Raw genomic sequence first — 24,035 nt, forward strand, 5'->3', positions numbered from 1 at the left:
GTGATCAAAGTGTTAACTCCACAAATGATTACAATTAGATTTATATTATAAGCAAAAAATTGTCTTTACTTGATCTCAGTGCGTCTTTTTTTTTATAAGACTACTCTATTACCTACATTGCATCTGTATATAATAGCAGTATCAGAGTACCTAAATTCAGTTTAAGTACATTTACAGCTCATCTCTTCAATTCCCTTATTATGTTATCATATAAACAACAAAAATTAATCCTTACCTTTCGCAAATTATCGCTTGGACACTGAGCGGCAACGTAATCTGAAACAATATTTTACAGTTTTATTAAAGTTTTTTACGATTTCGAGCAAACAAATCTTATGCTAAGGAATCTAAATGAAATAAAATTAAATACTAAATTCAAATAGGCCTAAATAAACAATCTATATGCGGTCATATTTATTTTTTCTTTATTGTGATTTTACTATATTCATTATCATTACGGGCCCACAATAGGGGACGGGTCTCCTGTCAGAATAAGATGGGTTTAGACTGTAGTTTTTCACGCTGGCCAAGTGCAGATTGGTATAGTCCACACATCCTTGAGAACTTTATAGAGAAGGTTAAATCAAGTGATATTTTAATTGCTTAAAATACCATGAAAAACGCACATTACTCCGAAAAGTTAGAGGTGCGTGCCGAACTCTATCCCCGCGTTATAGTATAGCTATTTCCACTTTCTGCATTGAGAAAATGGAAGTTGATCAAATTAAGTTCCAATTAAGACCGCAATTAATGGAATTGATACCACAGGCGCACCGCACTGCTTACACTCGATATAGGATGATAAACTGTTAATTTAATGTTTATAATATTTATTTGTTTTCATTTTTTTCATTCGTCGCATATATTTATGTTCTCAGTAAAGATTGATTGATTTTCTACATATATATAAATTTTATTTGTATGTTTGTTGTCTTATCAGTTAGAGCCAAGAGAAATAAAAATTGAATTTTCTCTTTGAGATTTTTAATGAGTGAAATCTTTTAATTTCCGTTACTTAATGAATAACACTGTTTTAACTAGCCGTGAATTTCTCGTTTCAAAAACTTTAACTCGGCTATGGAAAGAATGGCCATTCATTCAATTTCATTTTATTGCCAGGAAAAAGTAAAAGGCTAAAGGAAATCGCATTGTGGATAGAGCTTAAAAATGACAAATTGAGTAAGCTAGGTTGCGGGGGTAATGAAATCGGTATCAAAAAACAACCGCTCCAATTATAGCGAAATTGTCCCCTAGTTTACGAAACCATAAAATATGATAAGCATCGGGCAATGAGATACAGACGGGTATCCTATTTATTTGTATTTACGAGCAAATTGAGCCTTGACCTGCGTCGAATCAAGACGTGCGCCTAGACGTAGCGCTCTGCAAATAAATTTACGTAAATACGACGGGGGATTTGTCAACAGACATCTCGGATTAAATAGTCGATTGCACAAGTTAATTCGACGGGCCTGCAATCACTGGGTGCGTTCGGTGTGTCACTGCAACGCGTCGGATGCGGGCTCAGTATCGCCGGGATTGCCGGTCGCCGGTAAACAACGCTCGGTGGCAGCTGGCGGCATACGCCTGCAACCGACGCGCAATATCCCTCTCACAAAATAAAGGAATTCTTCGAGACGACGATTGTTCGCCTTCTTTACCCTCTTACCCTCGCCCGAGAAATACAAACGCACGCCTCCGAATGACTTTACAAAAATTTGCATAGCATAGGTTTTTTTTCTCTATATTTTCACGTTCAGAAAAGCAATTTTTGTACGTCGCCCGCGATACGGAACGCGGGAAATTGCAGTTGTCCCTCGACCGGGAAAAACAGTGCGAATGGAGTCGCGTCGAGTATTGTGCCGAGTACAGGCGAGCGATTGCTTCGCGCTTTATTGCCATTTCTTCTTTCTATTATGGACGTTTGAATATGTTTCTCTTTACTATATTACACGTAGAAGTAAACGTTTCAGTATTTGGATTACTGAAAAAGTTTCCTTGAGTTCTACTAAAACGAGAGAATTGTTTTATTGTTTCCTTGCCGAAAAGGCCTTAAATAATTCAGGGTAATGTAAGACGACAGCGCAATTAAGCTACCCTCCAGTGTTCACGATTTACAGAAAGAGTTTCACTGCAGTCGCAGTTATTTCCCGATGTTGTGAAATTCAATTAGCTAGAGACATCTCCCGCTGCGTCTGTATACAGCAAATTATCTTCATTACGCGCCGGAGGATAACAGAATAATTGTTAATGACTTTAAGATACTACTCGCCTCTTTGATTACAATTTCGAAACCAGCGTTTAATCATACTGACCTGAAAATGGTATATATGCGAAAGTGTTTCTGCTTTTTGTGTGTTTGCTTGTCTGAATTTCACCAATCTTGGTAAAGGCTAATGAAAAGCTTAAGCAGATTGGTAGGTTTAATTTTTTTTTTTTTTTTTTTATTTATTTATCAAATAAAGCAATTACAATAAAATGGTTAGTATAAAACACCGAAAAAACCGCAGAGGTTTGTCCTCGGTGCCTATCTGCAACGATTACCTAAGGTGTTAATTAGAAGAATAAAACCAGCTGTGGGAAAAACATACTGCTACATTGTAGAACGATAGGAACCAAGTAAGACTGTCAATTTTAATTTTTAATAGTAGTAAGTACCAAAATAATACATATAAACTATACGAGATACAAAAGAGTCAGCCAACTAACTTCGCTAAAAAGTATTCTTTGAGTTTACGCTTATCACATGTTATTATTAGTATTGTCACATGTTATTATTGGCATTAACTGTGAGTGACGCCAGCTCTACTTTTTCTGCTCTTGCAGTACGACATCACCGGGCTGTTACGGAGAATTACTTGACATAAACCCGACCCGCAAATCGAATCTTAATCATTATCTCACATCATCCATAACATGCTAACCAGTTGACCAACTAGTCAGTATACACTTTATAGCTCAACATAATTCTACTCTATTTTATCTTATTTGTCTTATTATGTAAAATTTTATTTTTATTTATATATATTTTGTAGAAAAGTAAATGATACACAACAAATTCAAATTTCTTTATTCATGTTGATCACAGGTACTTATAAAGCGTCATACATGCCTAAATGTTTACATTATTGTGAGTCGATGGTAATAACTTCGTTTGCCAACTTAAACCTAAGGCCTTGAGGGTTTCAAACTAAGAAGAACCCAGAACAAATTTAGCCTAGTAATTTTTTTGTTATCACCATCTCTCAATCAATTTATGTTAAGACATCTCAAAGATTAGATTCGGTAATTTTTTTTGAAATAATATTCGATTTCCCTTGAATGAATGAACTGTTATGTTTATTATTTTGTAAAAGTTCGGAATACGATCAGTTTTCTTGTACGATAATCTTCAACGTTGCCGTTCTCCACAAAGATGATTTAAGAAACCAGGTCCTACATAAATTAGCGCTTTACCGAAAATAATCCGAGAATTTTCGGATCGGGATGGTAATTTAGAGCGACAGTGTCAAATGGTTCATTATATTTTGTTTACCTTACGAGTAATTATAACAAATAGGTCGGCGTTCAAATCTCGCCGGTGTTAATAATGGTGACGAGGTTGGTCCTTCGAGCCGGAGTATTAGAGATGATTAACGAGTTGCGTCACCCGTGAACGATATCGGCGAACGAACTGCACTCCTATTTATTTATCGACTTTCTTTGGCCGAGTCCAATTTAATTTCGTATTAAAATGCGGGCATTATTTGAAAGCAACAGGAAATAAATAAGTTTTAGGTAAAAATAATTATTATACAATCGTACCTACTACAACGTAATTGTATATTAGAGATGTAGGTACCAACTTACAGTCATAGTACGTTTAGTTGTTTAATTTTACCGCGATACAATAAGATTGATAATTACAGATGTACAAGCAATACTATAATTTAAAACAAAATAGTAGCAAGAATGAGTCAAATTCTTCATTAAGAGTTTTTATCCGTGGCTTCGCTCACATTAAGTTCGCCCCTGTTCTATCCCCTTGGGGATAAATTTTTAAAAAATATTTTATAGCGGACGCCAAAGTTAGTATTGTTGTATGCCAAATTATATTGCCTAAATACGTTAGGACACTGTGCGTTGATAGGGATCAGTCAGTTAGTGGTCAATCAAAAGGTATTAAAGTTCGTCGCTTGATACATATACGGACTGAAAAAGGAATGACCCTATCAGGATTCCACTTATCCAATAAGAGTTTCTGAACACCAATAGTCAGTGTATATTGCAGGTGATATAGATGTATACACATTTTAATTCCCCAAACATCAAATGATGCGTTACTATTTGCGTTGCAAATGTTGAAATTTTTTTGGTACCACGTTGGTACCAAACGTGAACGGTGTTATTAGAGAAGATTGATATGGTCAAGCTACTTTGTCCAGTAAATGTTGCGACTGATTGCATTCGGCTTATTTATTAGCTTCATAGATACCTACCTCATACGCGCTAAAATTTGAATGAGAAATTTTGCCGTATAATGGACGTATTATTACTGCACTACAGTACAGATTTAAATTATATTTTCCACAAGTATATAATAAAACAAGTTAAAAAGTTATTACGTATCTATGTAATTTATTATTATTTAAGTTTATTATAGCATATATGTATCATAAATATATATTCACATTTATATACGTTTATACCTGCATTTTTGTAGTTAGTACGTAAATATAGTAAGTATGTTCATGTAAGTTTATTTTATTATATTTATTTTTTTAACTCTATGCACCATCCACTTTCCACCTTTCTATCGGCTTCCACGCTCGGGTTGCCTTTAAAAGATCACTATTCTTCTTGTTTTATTTGTGTTTTTCCTTCTGTGTTTTGATGCAATAAAGTTTTTTTCTATTCTATTCTAAAACTCCAAAAAAAATTTTATATTGTAGATTACAACAATTTAAATGCAAGAGAGGCTTGCGCTGCGACGTTTAGGGATATAATATTATCATTAAGTATCCTGTATGTATCCCAATTTCTTTAGTCTAATTTTACTGATTTGTCTTCTGGATAAAGCCTTCCTCGTATGAAAGAGTCCTAAGAGAAGTCCGAAGAGAGAGACATATTGTAAGTATATAACTTACAATATGTCTAAAAGCAAATACTCAAAGGAAAATACTGCAAATATAGCAAAGAGTATTTGCTATATTTTCAATACTGAAAATATAGCAAATACTCTAACTTTACTACTAATTTTTAAATAGAGAAGCCCAAGCCAAAACTAGCGATTGGTTCACTAGTTTTGGCTTCAGCTTCACTAAGTATTGTTATAAAATGCTATACGTTTGTAGTACATAGTCCAAATAAATTTATTAGCACTTGTCAGTGGAGGACACAAAATAATAATACATTTGGCGAACTTATTAAGTCAGCGGCCAACAAACAATGGGGCAAGTTATTGGCGATGGACCCTCGTTCTATCAAGCTATAACAGCCTCCCTACCTCCACGACTCCCTCCCCCTCCCCCTCCTGAGTCGAAAGATAGAGCAATCGGAAAAAGCTCAGGCAAGAATACACCAATTAACACGGCAGGGGGTAAAGAGTTAGTGTCAGAACGCACTACGATCAACCGCGGGTGGTTTTATTTTCGAAGGATTTTGTGTTTCAAAAACAGATCAGGCGTGTTCTGTGGTTTCAAAGAATATAAACCTGTAAGTATCGGTTATTTTTCGACTGCATTTCCTAGTATGGGCTAGGAATCAGATATGCTATTAAAGATTGGAATTTACAAGCTAGGCATTTTTGCTCTCGGTATACATCTTTGCACAGAAACATAAGTATACATAATAGGTTATTACTAATATCAGTGTCAAATTTTTTCAGCGAACTGACGTTAATTTTTGTAAAATTTTTAATAAAAGTGAAATGCGGATAGAGAATGTTGCGAGAATGTCTATGTTTATACATTGTATTGTACACTTTTAGTAGCGATTTAAATCTTATTATTAAATCCTAATGCTAGTTGCATATTTAAGACCGCCTGCGGAATTAAGACGTAGTGCGTCCTAGGATTTAAGAGCCGAAGTTGATAGTTGGGTGGATTTCAGTACTGAACAGCTTTTTGCAATTCCTTTGTACAATTATAAACTTACGTACTTTTGGTTTTAGGTAAGTATATTGGCGATATACTAACGAAATCCATTTTATTGTGATAAATTAGTTATTTAACGTGATAAAGATACTTAAAAAAAAATAGCTAGTGGTAGTCTATGGATGGAGCGTATTTTAATGATTTTCTATGCTATTAAACAATTATTGTCCCTAAGTTAGTGACGGTAACCTGGTTTGATGGTTTAACGTACAACTCGTCGAAGCACGGGGGAAAGCATCGATTTTTAAACACAGTACTGTTGTTAAGAATTTCTTTGACAAAAAAAGGGCAATCAACAGCTGATACATTAAGACTTACCTACTCTATTTTCTATTTACTAGGTAACATAGTATAATATGTTATTTTCTACACTTATCTGTCAATATAAATCAAAACAACAAACATACTATGCAATTCATTTATTTTTTGTAATTAAAAATATAAAATTGTCGAGAAAAAAAACATGATAATAAATAAAACTAAAATTGTCAGTTAAATTAAAAATGAAATTAAACTTATATGAAGTAATTAACCTACTAATTAAGAAGTACTGCAAGTATTTTATACCTTACTCGGGTTTAGTATAAAACCTTACGTTAGAACGCATCAAATTGCCGTCTATGTGCCTATTTGAAATATTTGACTTTGACTTTGGTTTAATTTACCATATTATTCGCTCTCAAAGCCAAAGTTTATGTAATCAATAGACTATAACTGTCCATTGCTGGACTAAAGACCTGCCAACGCAATAACTTGCCCGTAATCACCACGCTGGACAGACAGGTCGGTGATTGCAGTAGATTGTAGTAGTAGAACAGAGAACGCTGCTGAACGTTCTCCGTTATATTCCCTAAGGCGATAGAAGACACCCGCGAGAAGAGAAAGGTTGATGACAACTGTATTCTAATCTGCCGTCATCACACGGCATGTTTTATGTAATGGCTTAATTCAAACTTCGAAGTCAGCTCTTAAAGTTAAAATTATGGCTTTTATACACAGTTTGAACAAGTAACTTAAACACAGCCAATAACCGCGATCACAGGTAAGACAAGTAATCCTATTTTCCGTAATCTCTAACAATGAAAGACTTAAACCTTATTTACACAGCGTTACGGTATTACGCACCGTACTCTCGTAATCCATTTTACCGAAACACGATTATATCGCGTTACAATGGACAAGAAAATCGTTTTGTAAATTGATTGCATTGTATACGGTGTAAGCAATAATGGTTTTTCTTTCATGACGATTAAAATGAACGTTCGGTAAGATAATATTCTGTTGTTTAACGTTTTTTAATATTTTTTGTTTGCGTGTCTTTTGGGCGAAGTTTACCGTTTTATTTAATTAACATTCCTATGTTATCGTGGCCGACATAATAAGTAGCACCTTTTGTCAGAGTATATCTTATAGTTAGAATAAACTCTTTAAAAATCTTTAAAAAACTTGTGAAAGATCATTTTTTGGCTCAATCATCTGATGACCCGTGATAGTTCACTGCTCCCTTCGTTTGAGGATAATTATTTATTTTGTTTCATATTTAATTTATTATATTAGTTTCAAGTAATATAATATAATATTTGTATTGGTAGTTGATTATTTATTTATTTATTTATTAGAATTATTATATTAGATTAGAAATAATTTTGTATATATATTTATTTAAGGATAGTTATATTTATTTTATGGTTAGTATATGTGTACCGACAAACTATTTTCTGTATTTTTTTTGGTTTTTTTGGTTGCCTGGAAGAAATCGCTATGAAGCGATAAAGCCGCAAAATTGTATACGTATTTTTGTTATACTTTTCTTTTTTTATGTACTTTTTGTGGTGTGCAATCAAAGTATATTCATTCATTCAGTTAGAATAAACTACCAAAATAAAATTCCCTGTGGTCCACAGGGAATTTTAAATAGTATGACTTTGACTTATATTAAGATGAACAGCTGTCTTCAGTAGTAGGATATTCATAAGCTTGAGGAAATAACTTCCGAATAAATAAGTTTTATATTTCGTTATGAAAAATTAAAACAATACGAGGCAGTATAAATAAGATATTATTGTTTTACTGAATAATCTAACATTTACTTAAACACTCAAATATAACAATAACTGTAGTTTGAGTTTTTTTAAAGATGATAAAATTTAAACAAAAAATGTGAAAAGTTTCGTTTTTGCTCATTAATTTCATACGTTCTTAAAATGCATATTATAAACTTTGATAAAAACATAAAGAAAACGCATTAAATGCAGTAAAAGTAGAAAATATAAAACATTATGAATTGATGAATAAATAAAATAAAATTTCGTGTACATTTAAATAGAACCGCTATATTAAATTATCTTCGTAACTATTAATTAGTCTCAGTGTATCTTCACTGATGCTATTATAAATAAATCATTGTGCTTGAAGAGATGCGCGTGCGCAATGCGTAACATACAGCCGCTATATAATTAATTAGTTTACACGTGGACCGTTCATGAAATAAGCACATAAATCCGTATAAAAACTCTCTTGGATTCGGCCCAAAAAAAGCTAGTCGAGTGGATGGAGTTGGATAGATCAATCTAACAAAATAGCAGCAATTACATTCCGAAACTAGACGCTATAGAACGTAATGGCCGGCCTTCGACAACAGATAAACAAAAAGTACAGCGACGACTCTTGTAGTAAAAGTCTTAATGCCATTCAATTATAATAATTCGGCGTGGTGGACTGTGTAGGGGAAACAATAACGGGAGAGAACTGAGAAGTGGGCACGTACAGAGACGCAGAATTAATCAGTTAGTCACACTTGTGGCCAACTAAGGAAGAGTCGATTAGGAGGGTACCTTGGAGATTATTGAGACATCGGTGAGGCCAGCTGTGGCCGGCAACTTGCCGATATTGCCGCGGACAGGCTGCCCGCAACTTGTTACAACTGCCCAAGAATTCCCAGCACCACTCAAACTTCACCGTGCCGCAGATACATTAGAAAATGCGAACACTATGTCGGCCCAAACATACGAAACAATTTCACATAAGTATTCGATTAAAACTTAGATACATTAATGATTGATATGGAATTCGTTTTTATTTAACTGAAATAATATTTAATTATACTTTTCTTTTGATAAATGTAATCGAAATTTTTGGGTATTGAGATGTTTTTCAGGAATGGCAGTACTAATAAATAATAATTGTCTAGAGCTCATGTTATAGTCGATACAGTTCATAATTCAAATTATTCTTTTTTTTTTAAATGGCGCTTTGAGTGACAATCCACTTGAGCGAAGAAAACTACACTGTGTAATGATATGTTTTTCAGTGTCTGGGTGTTTATCTGTATTTTAAAAGTATTTATGTAAATAATATTATTTAAAAATATTCATCAGCTATCTTAGTAGGCACCCATATCACAACAACAACAACAACAAGCTACGCTTTTTTTGGGGCTGGATGGCGATGTGTGTATTGTCGTAGTATATTAATTATTATTAGATATTATAATATAATTATCATACATATTATATTGACAGCCGATTGGCACAATAGGCAGCGGCCCCGCTTTCTGAGTCCAAGGCCGTAGGTTCGATTCCCATAACTGGACACAATTTATGCGATGAACAAAAATATTTTTCAGTGTCTGTGTTGTACTTATATCTTAAAATAATTGTCATGTCCGTCGCGTGAAACTCTACTATACCTATTGGGTATTGTGCTATAAACACAAATTACTGTAAGGGCACGTTGTAACCTAATTAATTCTCCTCATTATTATAATAGATAGCGGAACGACGTGCATATTAATTATATGGAATGAACGTGCATTACGCAACAAAACAATCATTATTAATGTATAAATCTATTGATCGGTCACGCTAACATTGTTTAACATTGTTCAGCGTGATGAATTTTAAAAACGGTTAATTTCATTTGGGCGTGTACACAAGGTTTAATTGATAGTTCGTTATATTTCTCGATGCGATTATTTAGTTATAAGCCGGATCGGGCGCTGCATACGAACTCCCGACCCCCCTTCCACATCGCCATGGGTCTCTTAGTTCCCAACCACATTTAGCGTATCTTGCGCGGTTTATTTTACGTCGCTTTAATGACATTTATCGCGCTGTTTAAGATTTCTGCTTTGCACCTACACTTTAAATAATAAATTATACCAGCTGTTGCCCGTGGCTTCCGGTACGAAGCCGTTTATTTGGATCTTCTTTAATCCTGCGCGAATCGTACGTATTCCCGGGATAAAAAGCAGATATTTGTTAATCCAGGGTATAAACTATCTATCTCTATTTATAAATTTCAGTCAAATTGGTTAAGTAATTTTTGCGTGAAAGAGTAACAAATATCTATCCATCAAGCCATACAAATTTTCATATTTATAATATTAGTAGGATTACAATCTTTTAGTTGGTTTCAAACGCATCTCGCGTTAATTGTTCATGATTTTATCCTTCTATCTTCCTGGTATGTAATACTATAAGTTAGCCCTTGACTGCAATCTCACGCGATGGCAAGCGATGATGCAGTATAAGATTGCAGCGGGCAAGGTTAGCCCGCTACAATCTTATATTTAGGGAGTATGGCAGTAATATTAAACCCATACCCCTAATCGAACCACGCAGAAGTAGCCTAGAATGAACATTAATTGGCACTTTTACGCCACATATTTATATGACTCTATTTATGTCACTGAATTTCAATGTATTAATTTTTAACTGTACGGAACGAAATAAATATTTTATGAAAATTAAGCTTAATTTGCTATAATTGTTAAGAAACTATAATTATTCATTGTAAAGTCAATATCTCCGGAGGATGCTCCGGTTTCGGAGCGAAACGTGCGTAGAGGGTACATTGCCGAGGATCTGTTTGGTGTGAAGTATACGGATTGAAGTAATTATAAATAACACCATACAGATTCTGCTGCTGTTCGTGGAGTATAGCAAATTAATCTAAATCTTCATAATATATTATGGATTTCCGCAAAGTAACGCCTGCTTCCAAGAAATAAATATTCTTTGATTTATGACTGTAGGTACGTACGAGTATTTTTAGCGACTACAAACAGACAGACTTGACGTTTCAAAAGTGCTTATATTAGGCCTACTTGAAATAAATGAATTTTGAATTTTGAATTTTTACACATTTTTTTCGTCACGTATCGTGTGCAATACGCGGGCGTTAGATACGCTCAGTGTATTTCGGCACGCAGTCCGTACTGAGGAGTTCACGTATCGGTAAATTTTATTTCAATTCGTGCGTGCCGTCGCCGGGGGTCGTTTGCAACTTTATGATGACCATTATACTTGTTTTGGTGCTATAAATTTTAAATTGACTTAGAAAGTAGTCATAATAATTTAAAGCTTTTATTGTCATTGTCTGCCCCGTTTAATGTTATGTTAAATATGAAGTAGGTACACTGTGATTTTATTTTATTAATCGATTTTATTTTGATAAGGATATCCTCGATTCTACGCGTTTTCTGCTTTCTAACGACATATATAAATTTTTTTAACGTCGCGTAAAAATGAGAGAAATAATAAGTTCAAGCGCTTTGTTTGTTTCTGCTGATGTGTATTTGAAGCTTTAAAATTGACTGATTATAATGACTTTCTTGTATTATATATTTATCTTCTCATGAAATGTTCTTAGGTTTCAAATGTATCGCTAGCCAAACTCCAGAAGCGATTTAGCTTATTCGCTACTTTTGCGCGGTTGTTCACTGTTAAAATGTGCAGTATCTATTTGATCCTATATTTAATTATGATTAATTAAACTCCATAACAATCTATGCAAAGGTTTAAACTTGTAGTGTAATATAATACGTTCTCGACTTTCTATGTGGTTATTTGATGTGAAAGTCATTGAAATTCGTCAAAATGTATTCAGCAAGCAGTTAGGTATTGGAGCGTTAAAACAATACCCGTTCAAAGGACGATTATGCAGCTTGGTAATGCACAAAGCAAGTTCGTCTTTTGATTGTTCTAAATTGATTGCGGCTGTACGATATCCACCTACTCTTCGCATATTATTTTTTAATTTTAAGGATCTAATTATATTAAATGTACTACTACTGTAGCAAAAGCCTGTCGAATTTATTATCTTGTCTGCTTAAATTATGTCATTAACTAACTAACAATTAGTTAATTAAAAAATTACATAGGAAAAAGGTGCGATTTTTATTGCAACTCGGTCACCTTTTCTTACATGTATGTCTGTTTGTTTGGTGGTTTGGAACATCTAATCGATGTGGTAATTCCTGAGATCTTTACCCTTACTTACAAATACGAATGTGTGTTTGTTTGTTTGTCCTTCCTTTACGCCCTAACTAAGTAACTAATTAACTTGATTTTTGGCACAGTTCCCACAGGATTAGTAGAAAACCGTAAATAGCTAGTGTACTAATAAATAAAGTTGAACCGCCTCATTAAGCTCATATGATTTAATTTAAACAATACAACAATCCATCCACTCATTATATATAGGTTTTTCTCGGCATCTATCTGTCTGTCTGTCTGTCTATCTACCTGACTGTCTGCCTGACGGTATATTTTTTCCGGGATAATATACCGAATGGTAGAACTGATTTGAACGGGACCTTTACAGGTAGTTAAAGGATTACTAGAGTCCAAGAAAATTATGCCTATGTCAGCAATAAGAAAATTGGAGTCAAGTAGACACAGAAGCAGGCAGCAAGTAGGTAAATAAAAGACATAGATAACTCCTCTAAATTATAAAGCAATCGCAATGCTCCAAGGAAAAATATTTGTTCAATAGTTTCTGTTATTCGAGTTGAAGATTACTTTTACGTATATACGTCTGAAGTAAAATTATTTTACATATTGAATATGTGTAAACTAAAACCATGACATTAAAAAATAACCGAGTTTGTGGTCTATTTTTTATACTATCTTTTAATTTAAAAATGCTTTTTAGTAAAGCCTAGTTGATCCTTATTAAAAAAGATTATTTTTAATACTTATTTTTAAATAAAACTGGTGCTTATTAAAGAAAAGGTGAAGATCGCAAGAATCAAAGAACGCCTCCTCTGTCTTATCTACTGAAAATAATGCGAGTGGCAATTCTCAAAGAAAAGGTTTAGATTTTTCGGCTGTTCCTTTGAGATATTCCTAATAACGGACATTTTTTTTAAAAAATACAATTGAATAAATACATTCTTAAATGTAAACTAATGTATAAATATAAATCATACATATAATAAACACAAAAAGTAACGTGATAATATACATATACAATAAACACATAGGTACATACCTACGTTTATGCTAATAAATGATATGGTTACAAACATTGATTAAATATGTTACTAGTTTGAAATAACGAAGTCCCTTTTAGATATTCGAACTGTGAGAGACATAGGCATATCGTTTAAGGCTTTTGTTAAGCCAAGACCTCAACTACGTTCGTCCATTTCGCACGATACACCGACGAGTGAATTCATCGGATATATGCTCGGATCCAGCTCCGACTGTCAATCACAGCTCGTGCTGATTGGATTTCGATATAGCACCAAAACTGACGTCACTCCGGGTTAGGCTACCAATACACGTCAGGTTATTACTAGCCAAATATAACAATACGTTTGGATAAGAGTTTAACTCTATCGTCGGCTAACAATGGGCTGACATGGAAGAATATAGATTATGTGACCCTATAGATGTCAGTAGAAGCTTTGAGTTAAGATATTTCACACCTGTTCCCCAGAGAGTATGTAAACACCGACTGTTTGTTCCGATTTTTAACATTTAAATTTTATACTTGCTATTTATTCCATGTGAAAGTCTGTATGTTTGTTAAAGATTTTAAACTAAGAGTCCCGTCGTGACCACGATCCATGCAACTGGGTCGAAATATCGACAAATTCAAAATATTATCGTGGTATGTACCCGTTGATCTATGCTTAAGAAATCTGTATGTTTGTTTGTTATCTGTGTTCATCTCAAACAAACCGATCTTGACTGTATTTTTCAGAGATTGCTAGCCTGCGGAAGAAACAGAACCCGTGGGCTCTTCCTAGGGGATTATAAAAAAAAATTGTTACCTAAAAAGATTAAAGCAGAACAGATCGAAAAGGAAATGTTGGATATAGATAGCTTGCATGCTAAGAAATAACACAGTAACTAAGCCTGAGAAATTTTTTATTAAAAAAATATAACATAATGGATCTTGGACAAAGTCGCAGAAAACACCTACGACTACGCTACGATAATAAGTGTTCAAACTTTCCAACATAAAATAATCTCTTGATACCATTGAGTTTGATTCGTAAAGTAGAAAATGAAAATTAATATGCTGAAGGTAAAAAAATATTAAACATATCATTGCAGTATCATTCACATTTATTCGTCCCGATTGCAAGTCTACTGAAGTAATGGTATATCGGTCACAAAAATTGGACGTGTATTGCGTCAATCCGATCTGGTATTCCGGAACAGATAATTGGAGGCAAAACGGAAATATATACCCAGCCTTTTCCTCCCCGTCATATCCAAACAAATTTCGCATAGAAAGTTTATTCGCGTCATCACTCCGAAATGGAATTGAAATAAATACTGTATCAGTCTTTATGGCCTAAGTTATGGCTATGGCCGATCATAAAGTGATCTCATACACGTTTGATAAAAACAAAACTGTAACAGTGAATGTGAAGGCAGGCAGTATTTTTTCTATTAGGATTATTATTTTCATCGGACGAAAAGCCATTAAAACTAGGTATTACGGTAGTACCTTAACTTTTTAAGTACTTGAACCTAATCTATATATATAAAAGAAAGTTGTGTTAGTTACACCAATTATAACTCAAGAACGGCTGGACCAATTTTTATGATATTTGATTTTTTGGATTCCTCTTAGACCGGAATAGGATCTCTCTTTTTTTTTGTGCCTCTCCACTACTGGAGGTTGGCCGTCAGCTCAGCTAACTTCTCGCGGTCTTGCGAATAGGATAATAAGTATTAAAATATAACATTCATAAAAAAAAAAATCCGAGCTACGAAGTTTGACGGGACAACTAGTATATATATAAAAGAAAGTTGTGTTAGTTACACCATTTATAACTCAAGAACAACTGGAACAATTTCTTATGATATTTGATTTTTGGATTCCTCTAAGACCGGAATAGGATACGTATTAAAATATATTATTCATAAAAAAAAATTATCCGCGATACGAAGTTCGCTGGAATAGTGAGTCTAGTATAACTTAAGCAAGCAAACTGATATTGGGATCTTTTCTGCTCCCACCGATCAAAATTTGTAAAACGCTAGATTACATATAAAAAAAAAAATTCTATGCTATATCCGCTTGAGGTGACTCAACGATTCGACAGTAGTAAATACTATGTACTACAAAAATATCGGTCTTAAGTAAGAACATCTAAAAAAAAACGATATTTCATACGTTAGGTACGTATGAAATATCGTTTTTTTTTAGTCTAAATAAGCCGTTAAAATTATGTATAGATAAAAAAAATGATTTTCGTTGGCCATATTAGGCATGGCATTTTAATCCTTCTAAAAAATTCAAACTGAATTAATTTTTGTTATCAATAAAATATAATGTAGATAAATTTTGCCATTATTTAGTCGCATGGTTTTAAGAGACAATAATAACTTAAAATAACGGGACGTGCGAGAGGAGATTACTACATTGAGTAGGTAAGGTGGTTAGTATAGAGTATTACATTACGAAGACAAGCTAACGATGATGAAACCGGGGGAACAGCTAGTAATATATATTTTCACGGTTTTCAAGAACTGGAATACTTACTTATTAATTTCTAAAGGAAAGCTCCATCTTAGTCATATACATAATCTGAGGCTTTATATATCAAGTTATATATTTCAACGTAAAAAATATTATAATAAATTTTCCCTATTGATAAATGTCTAGCTTAATCCGTCACATTACTCCAATATAAGATGCTCGGAAAATATATCTCAGGATTTTTCTAAGCCTAGTTTAGGACGCTTCTCTTTACGCTTTTTACCTTCTATTCAATACGTTACGCGATAAATTACAACCTAAACGGTTGAATCTTGTATCTTTAAACAGCTTTAGGAAGGTAAATCCTAATTTTTGGCTGCCTTTTACCCTTATATGATTTGATATTTTTGTTGAAATAGTAAAAAGATTCTGTTAATGTGGACCCAAATCCCTAATATGTAAGGTAGTTTATTCTTATGACATTAAATTATCTGCGAATAAGCTGATCAGTATAATACGAGTATGAAGTCTGGTTCGCAGTAATGGAGCACGTTATCGATAGATTCAGCGATAGTCTCGCACGGGGATATGATGAACTTTGCAGGCGCATACTGTGCAGAATACGTTAGTACCTTTATTACATTTTAAGGTGGTGGGGTGATTGCATCTTTACTTTGATTGACATTTCCATCGTTGCAAACTTCGTCAGTTGATTTTCACTGGTTTGACAAACAATATTAGAGTGACAATTATTATTTTAATTATCTCTACGTGTATGAAACTTCAATGTTAAATATCATCTTCTATCTTTCTTCTATCTTCTATATATATAAAAGAGAAAATGTGTGGGTTTGTTCCGTATAGGCTCCGAAACGGCTGGACCGATTTCAATGAATCTTTCAGGGAATCTCCGGATTGACCTGGCGAGTAATCCTGTAAAGTTTGGTGACGATCGGAGCAATCCTATTTTTGAACTGTCAAACTGTCAAATACAGCTTTTATTTACTATGATGATATTTTATTGTTGGGTGTACATCGGTGTAGATAATGATCTTCACCCGCTCGAGAAGAGAATAGAGGAGAATGAATACGGAGAAAATAAATGATGTAATATATTATGAGACTAAAATTGAAAATTTAATGATGTAAGTTTATTATTTAAATAAAATAAAGCAAAACCTTGCCCGGCGAATCGGGCTGGGTACGCTAGTTTTTAATAAACGCAATTAATAACAACTAACGTCACTCTTCAATAGTCAGGGCGTGAAAAATACTGCCTAACTATTTCAACCACGCCACGTTTTTATATGATCCGTAATGTTTGAATAAGTCTTCTCAAACTTTATTTATTGACGATACTAAAGGCCGGAAGATACAATTTCAAATTTTTAGGAGTAGTATATTTTTTTGTGAAAGTCTTCGGCCAGGGTAGTACTACCGTCATTCTTATTTCTGCCGCAAAGGAGCCTTGTTGCAATATTGTAATTCCGGGTTGCCAGTGTAATTACAGGCACTTGAGGCTTAACACCTACGCCGTAGGTTGATGTTCATAGGACAGCACGGTGCAGGGTTCCTGGTATGCCCTGTGAAGCGTTGCTCTGAAAAATATGCAATACTTCCCAGTTTTGTATCTAGGTGGCGTTCTTTCGATTTAATACATCGATCGTAGTTAACTGCAACGCTATCGAATAGGTATATGTAGAAAATATCTCGCAAGGCCCCTTGTATGAACATATGTATTACAGTTAGGTTATAATAATAAAGCATCAAAGTCAAAGTCAAAGTCAAATATTTCTTTATTCAAATAGGCACGTATATGGCACTTTTGATGCGTACATTACATGTAAAATATAGCATAGAAGTGAGTTATTGGCGATAACTACATTCGTCAACTTAAAACTTCAGCTACGAGGGTTCCAAACGCATCCTGGTCTAAGAAGAAGCCCACAACAAACAAAGCCGGTTTTTTTTTTTTTTGTTATCACCATCTCACATTGTCACTTTAAAGTACTATTAAAGTAGCAAAGTGTGACGTCCACTGCTGGACATAGGTTTTTTGTAGGGAATTCCAAGTTCCACGGTTCTGAGCCGCTTGGATCCAGCGGCTACCTGCGTCGTGCTTAATGTCGTCTGTCCACCTCCGGGGGCCGACCAACGCTGCGCTTACTAGTTGGGGCTGCCATTCCGGCACCTTGGGACCCCAACGTCCATCCAACCAGTTGGTTAGTGTTATAATTTACACCTAAGCATTTTTATCGTTGACGTAGTCCCTAATACTATAATATCATCGGTTGTTAAACACCGGTAATATAGATAGGTATAATGCGCTAGGTCGGCACTTATCACAGCACATTATCTACAAACGAGGTGATCAATATATTAGCACTAAGCTCTAGTGCTTAGTAGCGGTAGCACGTTATTGATGGAGGAGACGATACCGCTTCGCACCGGCATATGACGAACTTTGCAGGCACTTACACTGTACGACGTGTGCACATTATTTATTCTGCGAGGGCGTCGTTTGACTACAAGATATTCAGAATTGAGCAATTTAAATTTATTAAACATTGCCTAGTTTTTAGTTACTAATAAAAGTATTTAAAACTCTAATATTTAGAGTGGGGGTTTGTTTTGCCTTTTTTTTTAATAGCGAGCTAACTCGACGTCCTCATCGGTGCAGTGGTAAGCGCCGTGGTCTTAAAAGCGGAACTTCGATTCCTGGCAAGGATGATTTGGAAATATTGTAATGTCTGAATTTTTTCTGGGTCTGGTTTGTTCTGGGAGGCTTCGGCCGTAGCTGCAGCGTCCCGGCGCCATATTACGAATGTTTAAGTTAATTATTAGTGCCATAACCATAACAAGTTAGCCCTCTACCATCTTCGACTGCATCATCATTTACCAACAGGTGAACTTGCAGTGTAATAAAATTCCCTCTCTATTCCCTCACTTCATAGTACGATGGGACGAGATCTTTGATAGACCGAAAAGAGATCCGGCGCAGTACCGACAGCTTAACGTGTTCTCCGAGGGCGTGAATTACTGCCAATTCCAAACTACGGACAAGGACTAAGAATTTCATGATAGAAAAACCCAATACGATTTACTGGGCCTACCCTGGGGGGTGGAACTCAGAACCTTGTGATCTGCAGTTGAACGTGCTCGCTACTAGAGCAACGAGGCATTTTAGAGGCAGGGAGTCCACGTAATAAAGTAAATAAAACACACAAACGTAGCTCAGATAACAGCTAACCTTTATACGCGTACATACACAACATTACATAATATCGTACAGATCATTTTGTTTCCCTTAGTGTCCCTATTTGTGACGTTTATGTCTAAAAAGTAATTGACTACCATTTTATTGCCTATTTTATTATTGGTAAGTATATCATGAAACAACAAGAGGGCTACGTTTTGGTATTATTTTTATTACTGTCTTCTTTTATTTTGCCCGATAAAGACGTAGTAAATAACAACAGGAGTAAACCTTAATGTGTTAAGCATTAAAATAACTTCAGTATCTTCCTGATCTATAACGATGTTTGGGTTTATAAAAATAATATGTTTTCCTGGCATAATGTCTGGTATTATTAAGACCCCAAGAAGTTTCCTATTATATATTCTATATATTTTATTTCCTTCAAAAGGATTATTAATTTAGCGTCGTTACTTCAAGTTGGTGGCACTATATTTGTTCGCCGCCTTCTACTTCATGAATTACATAACATAATAAATATTCAAAAACTAAAACCACGGGGAGCTTTGTCTAAAAAGAAAAATTGGCCTACATTTAAACTGAATACGAGTACCTCAAGAAAGTTAAAAATTCTGGTTTTAATAACAAAGATCTTATATTTAGCAAATAGACGGTGGCCACCTATTTCGCTAAAATAAAACGACGCTGGTAATTTAGCAGTGTTGGTTGTTGTTTAGTCAAAAACGAATGGTTTCTATGATATTAAAATACACGCGCTTTTTACTTATAGGTTACCTTCCATTATTGACTTAGCGTAAATAGGAAGCGACTCGTCGGTATAATGAAAATACACACGGAGTATTTGCGTCTAAAAAATAAGAATTATAATATAGGGTCCTTGAGAGAACTAATAACGTGCAGTAGCTCCATGGCTTATTGTACGAAATATATCAACAAGAGTACAAAAAGCATCGTAAAACTTTTAATTTGAACAGTAACTAGAAAGTGTTTCTTAAAATCGACGCACATAAAAGTGTAGTCGGATGCAGAATATTCTAGAAAAGATGCTACAAGAAAAGATTCTACCTTGTAGTAATTATTGCTAAGGTGAAATAACAGAACAGTTTTATTGCAAAACGTTTCAGTTAGAATTGCGAATAAAACCATTGCAAGAAATAAAAATTTAAGTGAATTGGGAATTTTCGCAAGTCCAGACTTGGTTACAATTACACTTATATTATTTATTTATCGTACGGCAACGGGGCTCCGTCCGGGTAAAGGAATTGATTTGTGCATAATTTAGCAGCGAAAACACCTCCCCAGGATCTCTATGTTGTAATAAAAACAAAACATTCCTTTGTATTTTACTACTTTCCCCCGAATAAATGAAATGAATGCATTTTTTATGCTCTCCCTGCCCTGCTTACGTAGATAATCAAAAACTAGACAACTTTTCTAATTTACGGTCCCAGTGATTTTAGCCGCAAAATTATGAACACTTGATTCTCCTTGACAGTCCACGTCTAATATTTAATTCAAAGGAGGTTTCATTAACATAATAATTAAATGCGCTTTATGAATAACAAGTCTCAGCCGACGCCTCGTAAATAACCTAACTTTTCCTACTATTCAGCTCGATACACATTGCGCATATTAATTAGTTACTTTTCGGTTCGGAAACAAAGTAGCTTAATTAAATTTTAAGAGTGTGCGCAAAAACGGCTATATTATACATTTAAGTTTGACCTTTGTTTATTAAATGAAAAAAATAGGTTAAACTTAAAAGTGGGAGATAATAGTGTGAATGGCGAAATATTATAGGAACAAAAACGTCACTTCTACGTCAGAAACTTGACAACTTACAGCCGCCTTGTTTTCATCCAACATGAATGAAGTTCTTTACTCTATTCCGACCAAAAAGACAATTTGGCTAAAATGTCATGGATGACAATATCCGAGCTACGCCGGGCGGGTCCGAACAACTCGCTTAAGGCGACATAACGCTTTTTCCTTACGTGACGATTTCCACCCTATCGCGGAAATTCGTTTTAAGAAAAAAAGCATAAAGCCCCGTGGTCTCATCCACATTAAATTTATGAACGTATTTGAAACTCAAAATGTTTGAAATTAAGAATGAAACAAAACGTTCCGTCGCACGTCTGATTAAAAATCAATCTCCATTCGAGAATACTTATCGAGAGAAACAACATGTGCGTAGAAAGCTACAACATGTTATAAAAAAAAAGAGTTGGAACATTATTTTATACACTTATTTTAATATACATTCGTGTCAGTGTATTCTGCACATAATTGACAACAAAGGCCACTGCGTAATTTAAATAGTTAGATAGACTTAAGTTTTTCCTTGGAATAATATATTGATTATAGAAGTTGTATCACAGAATGCTTTAAACGCCAGAATTTGTTGTGGTGATTGTATATCGAACAACTGAGTCAGATTCTTGTAGGTAATTAACCGCTGCTATAAATTGGAGTGTCGGGCGGTCAGCTCATTGCGGATGCCGCGCACGTCGCCCGCCCAAAGATGCGGCGTCCAAACATTGTCAGTGCACCGCAGCTCCAGCTGTGTTCGCTAGTTAGTGCCTGTGCCTACACAAGCTACGTGTTGAAATATAGCAATTGCTAACAACTGAGCGAACGCTACATCAGGCCCCGATTTGCAACGCGATTGGAAGAGTTAAATATAACAAGCTTGGCATCGATAACAAGCGAAAATCTAGAGACAATGCGTATGCAGTGCCACTAACTTCGTTGTGTTCGCTTGCTAGTACCTGTGCCTACGCAAGTTACGTGTTGACTAAGCGAAGGCTACATAAGGCCCCGGTGTGCAATGCTATTGGAAGAGTGAAATTTAAAAAGCTTGGCATCAATAAAGAGCGAAATATAGAGATAACGCGTCTGCAGTGCCACTAACTTCATGGTGTTCGCTAGTTAGTGCCTGTCTGCACAAGCTACGTGTTGAAATATAGCGATTTCTACCGACTCAGCAAACGCTACATTAGGCCCCGATTTGCAACGCGATTGGAAGAGTGAAATAAAAAAAGCTTGGCATCAATAACAAGCGCAAATCTAGAGACAACGCGTCTGCAGTGCCACTAACTAGTGAACACCATCTTCGCTAGTGGCACTGTTGATGCATTGTGTGTAGCACAACGCATCAACAGTGCGAAAATAATAAAATAATAAAATCATAAAATCGTCAATAATAACTGAAAATACGACACGCATCTGCAGTGCTGCTTCGTGGTTTAAATGGCATTGCACTCAGGCTGCGTTAGCCAGAGAGGTTCTATACCTGCGAGTTCCAAAGTTTTACAACCCTTCCAAATATCTACAATATTTTATATTTTCTCTGATTACTTAGTTTGTTGGTTATTAAAATATTCGCTTTCTAAGCGTCATAGCATGACGCCCATATTTGAACCCGTGACATTCCACTTAAGTCCACGGTGCAAACCGTTTTGCAAAGAACACTGTCTACTAAAAGATTAGCAACTTAGCAAGGCTATTTATGTTATAGTGCAGCGTTTTGATAGGTACGAGTACATTTCAAGTCGCTTTGTGTATAGAGCTTCAGGTGATCGCTCGGGCTTACGTATCTGATGGAGTTTCTGGCTTTTTGAACTAGTTGGCTATTGTTGGGAAGTTTGCCTGCTCTGAATGGTACATGTACGGACTTGTACTAATAAACACTAACATTCAGCCCGAAATACTAAAATACGCTTAGCTAAAATAATAATCTAGTACAATTTTAATTGTCTACCATCTGCAAGACTTATCTTTTTAGGTTTTGGTTCTTGAAAAAATAAGCAAATTGATTTTAAAACTACTTTGTTACTCAACATGTATTTTAAAGTGGGTATATTAAATATTGGTAGTTTTTAGAATGGGACAAGACTTGTGGGCATAAAATCGAAGCAGAAACGCGACACACGGTTACATTTCCAACTTGCTTTGTGCCGGTCCTTCAGCTAATCCGGTACCTGATGGAGTTTCCTAGCTTCTAAACTAGTTGGCTGTTGTCAGAAAGTTTTCTTGCTCAGTGCAAGGTGTTACTAACTTGCAAAGATAAGAAGTCGACAAGCTCAAATCCTTAAACACTACTATGTCTTATAGTGTGTAAGGAAAAATCTTCCCTTATTTACAATTATTTATTCCAAGATATATTTGGGTAGTAAGTGTCTCATATTTGTATAATTTGATCTGCATAGTTAGGACGGACGTCAGGTAAATTTTTTATACATTATGTAAATAGTTATAATTTCGAGACAGTAAAAACTCTAAAATCTTAACGTTTAACTGTGAGTTTGTTATGGTTAATTTTAAATAATTGGTTAGTTTTAAATAATGAAGGTTAGCCCAAAGTTTGAAATACTTTTTTTTCTATTTTTTTATTGGTAGACTTCACGGCTATGCTGGTTTCCTCACAATGTTTTCTTTTACCGTTTAAGTGATTTTTAATTGACTTAAACCCACAAACTCTGGAAAGTTACGCTGAAATGACGCCTGAAGCTCTACTCACTCGGGTATCATCGCTTTACAATTTTTTGCTGCGGTTGCATGCGGTTATCATGATTCCGACATTATTCTTTTAAGATGCCGCTGAGAGAAAAATAGTTTACGTTTATTACTTTGAGGAGGTCCCATGTGAGTGACAAAGCGCTATTGTAAACTATAATATTGAAGAAAAGTTCGCCACTTTAAATGGCGATCACGACACGCCACATACCATATGACGAGCGCTCGAGGGGAGGGGACGACATCGCGTGTCGGCGGCAACGTACATCCCAAACGAAGCTGAAGCTATGAGACTTATGAGGATTACACGAAAATGCGTATTCGATGACATTTTTCGGGGCCGTAGAAAAAGATGAAATATAAGAAATTCTGAACGTGACTTGAATATCGAGTAAGACCTGTAAGGCGCCACCTATTACCGCTATATGTGCGTTATTTTC

At 34.9% G+C, this 24,035-nt stretch overlaps 1 protein-coding gene across 9 annotated transcripts in view; it reads right to left on the bottom strand.

The window, feature by feature from the left end:
- Positions 1-24,035, bottom strand: part of LOC120637070 (protein muscleblind) — a 378,716-nt gene that overhangs the window by 268,448 nt on the left and 86,233 nt on the right. For all 9 annotated transcript variants that reach the window (XR_005659419.1, XM_039908683.1, XM_039908680.1 and 6 more), the window contains exon 3: positions 236-276. The gene's annotated coding sequence lies outside the window, so the exon portion shown is untranslated. The remainder of the gene's footprint in view (positions 1-235; positions 277-24,035) is intronic.

The sequence above is a fragment of the Pararge aegeria genome, chromosome 3 (genome assembly GCF_905163445.1).
Source record: "Pararge aegeria chromosome 3, ilParAegt1.1, whole genome shotgun sequence".
NCBI lineage: Eukaryota > Metazoa > Arthropoda > Insecta > Lepidoptera > Nymphalidae > Pararge > Pararge aegeria.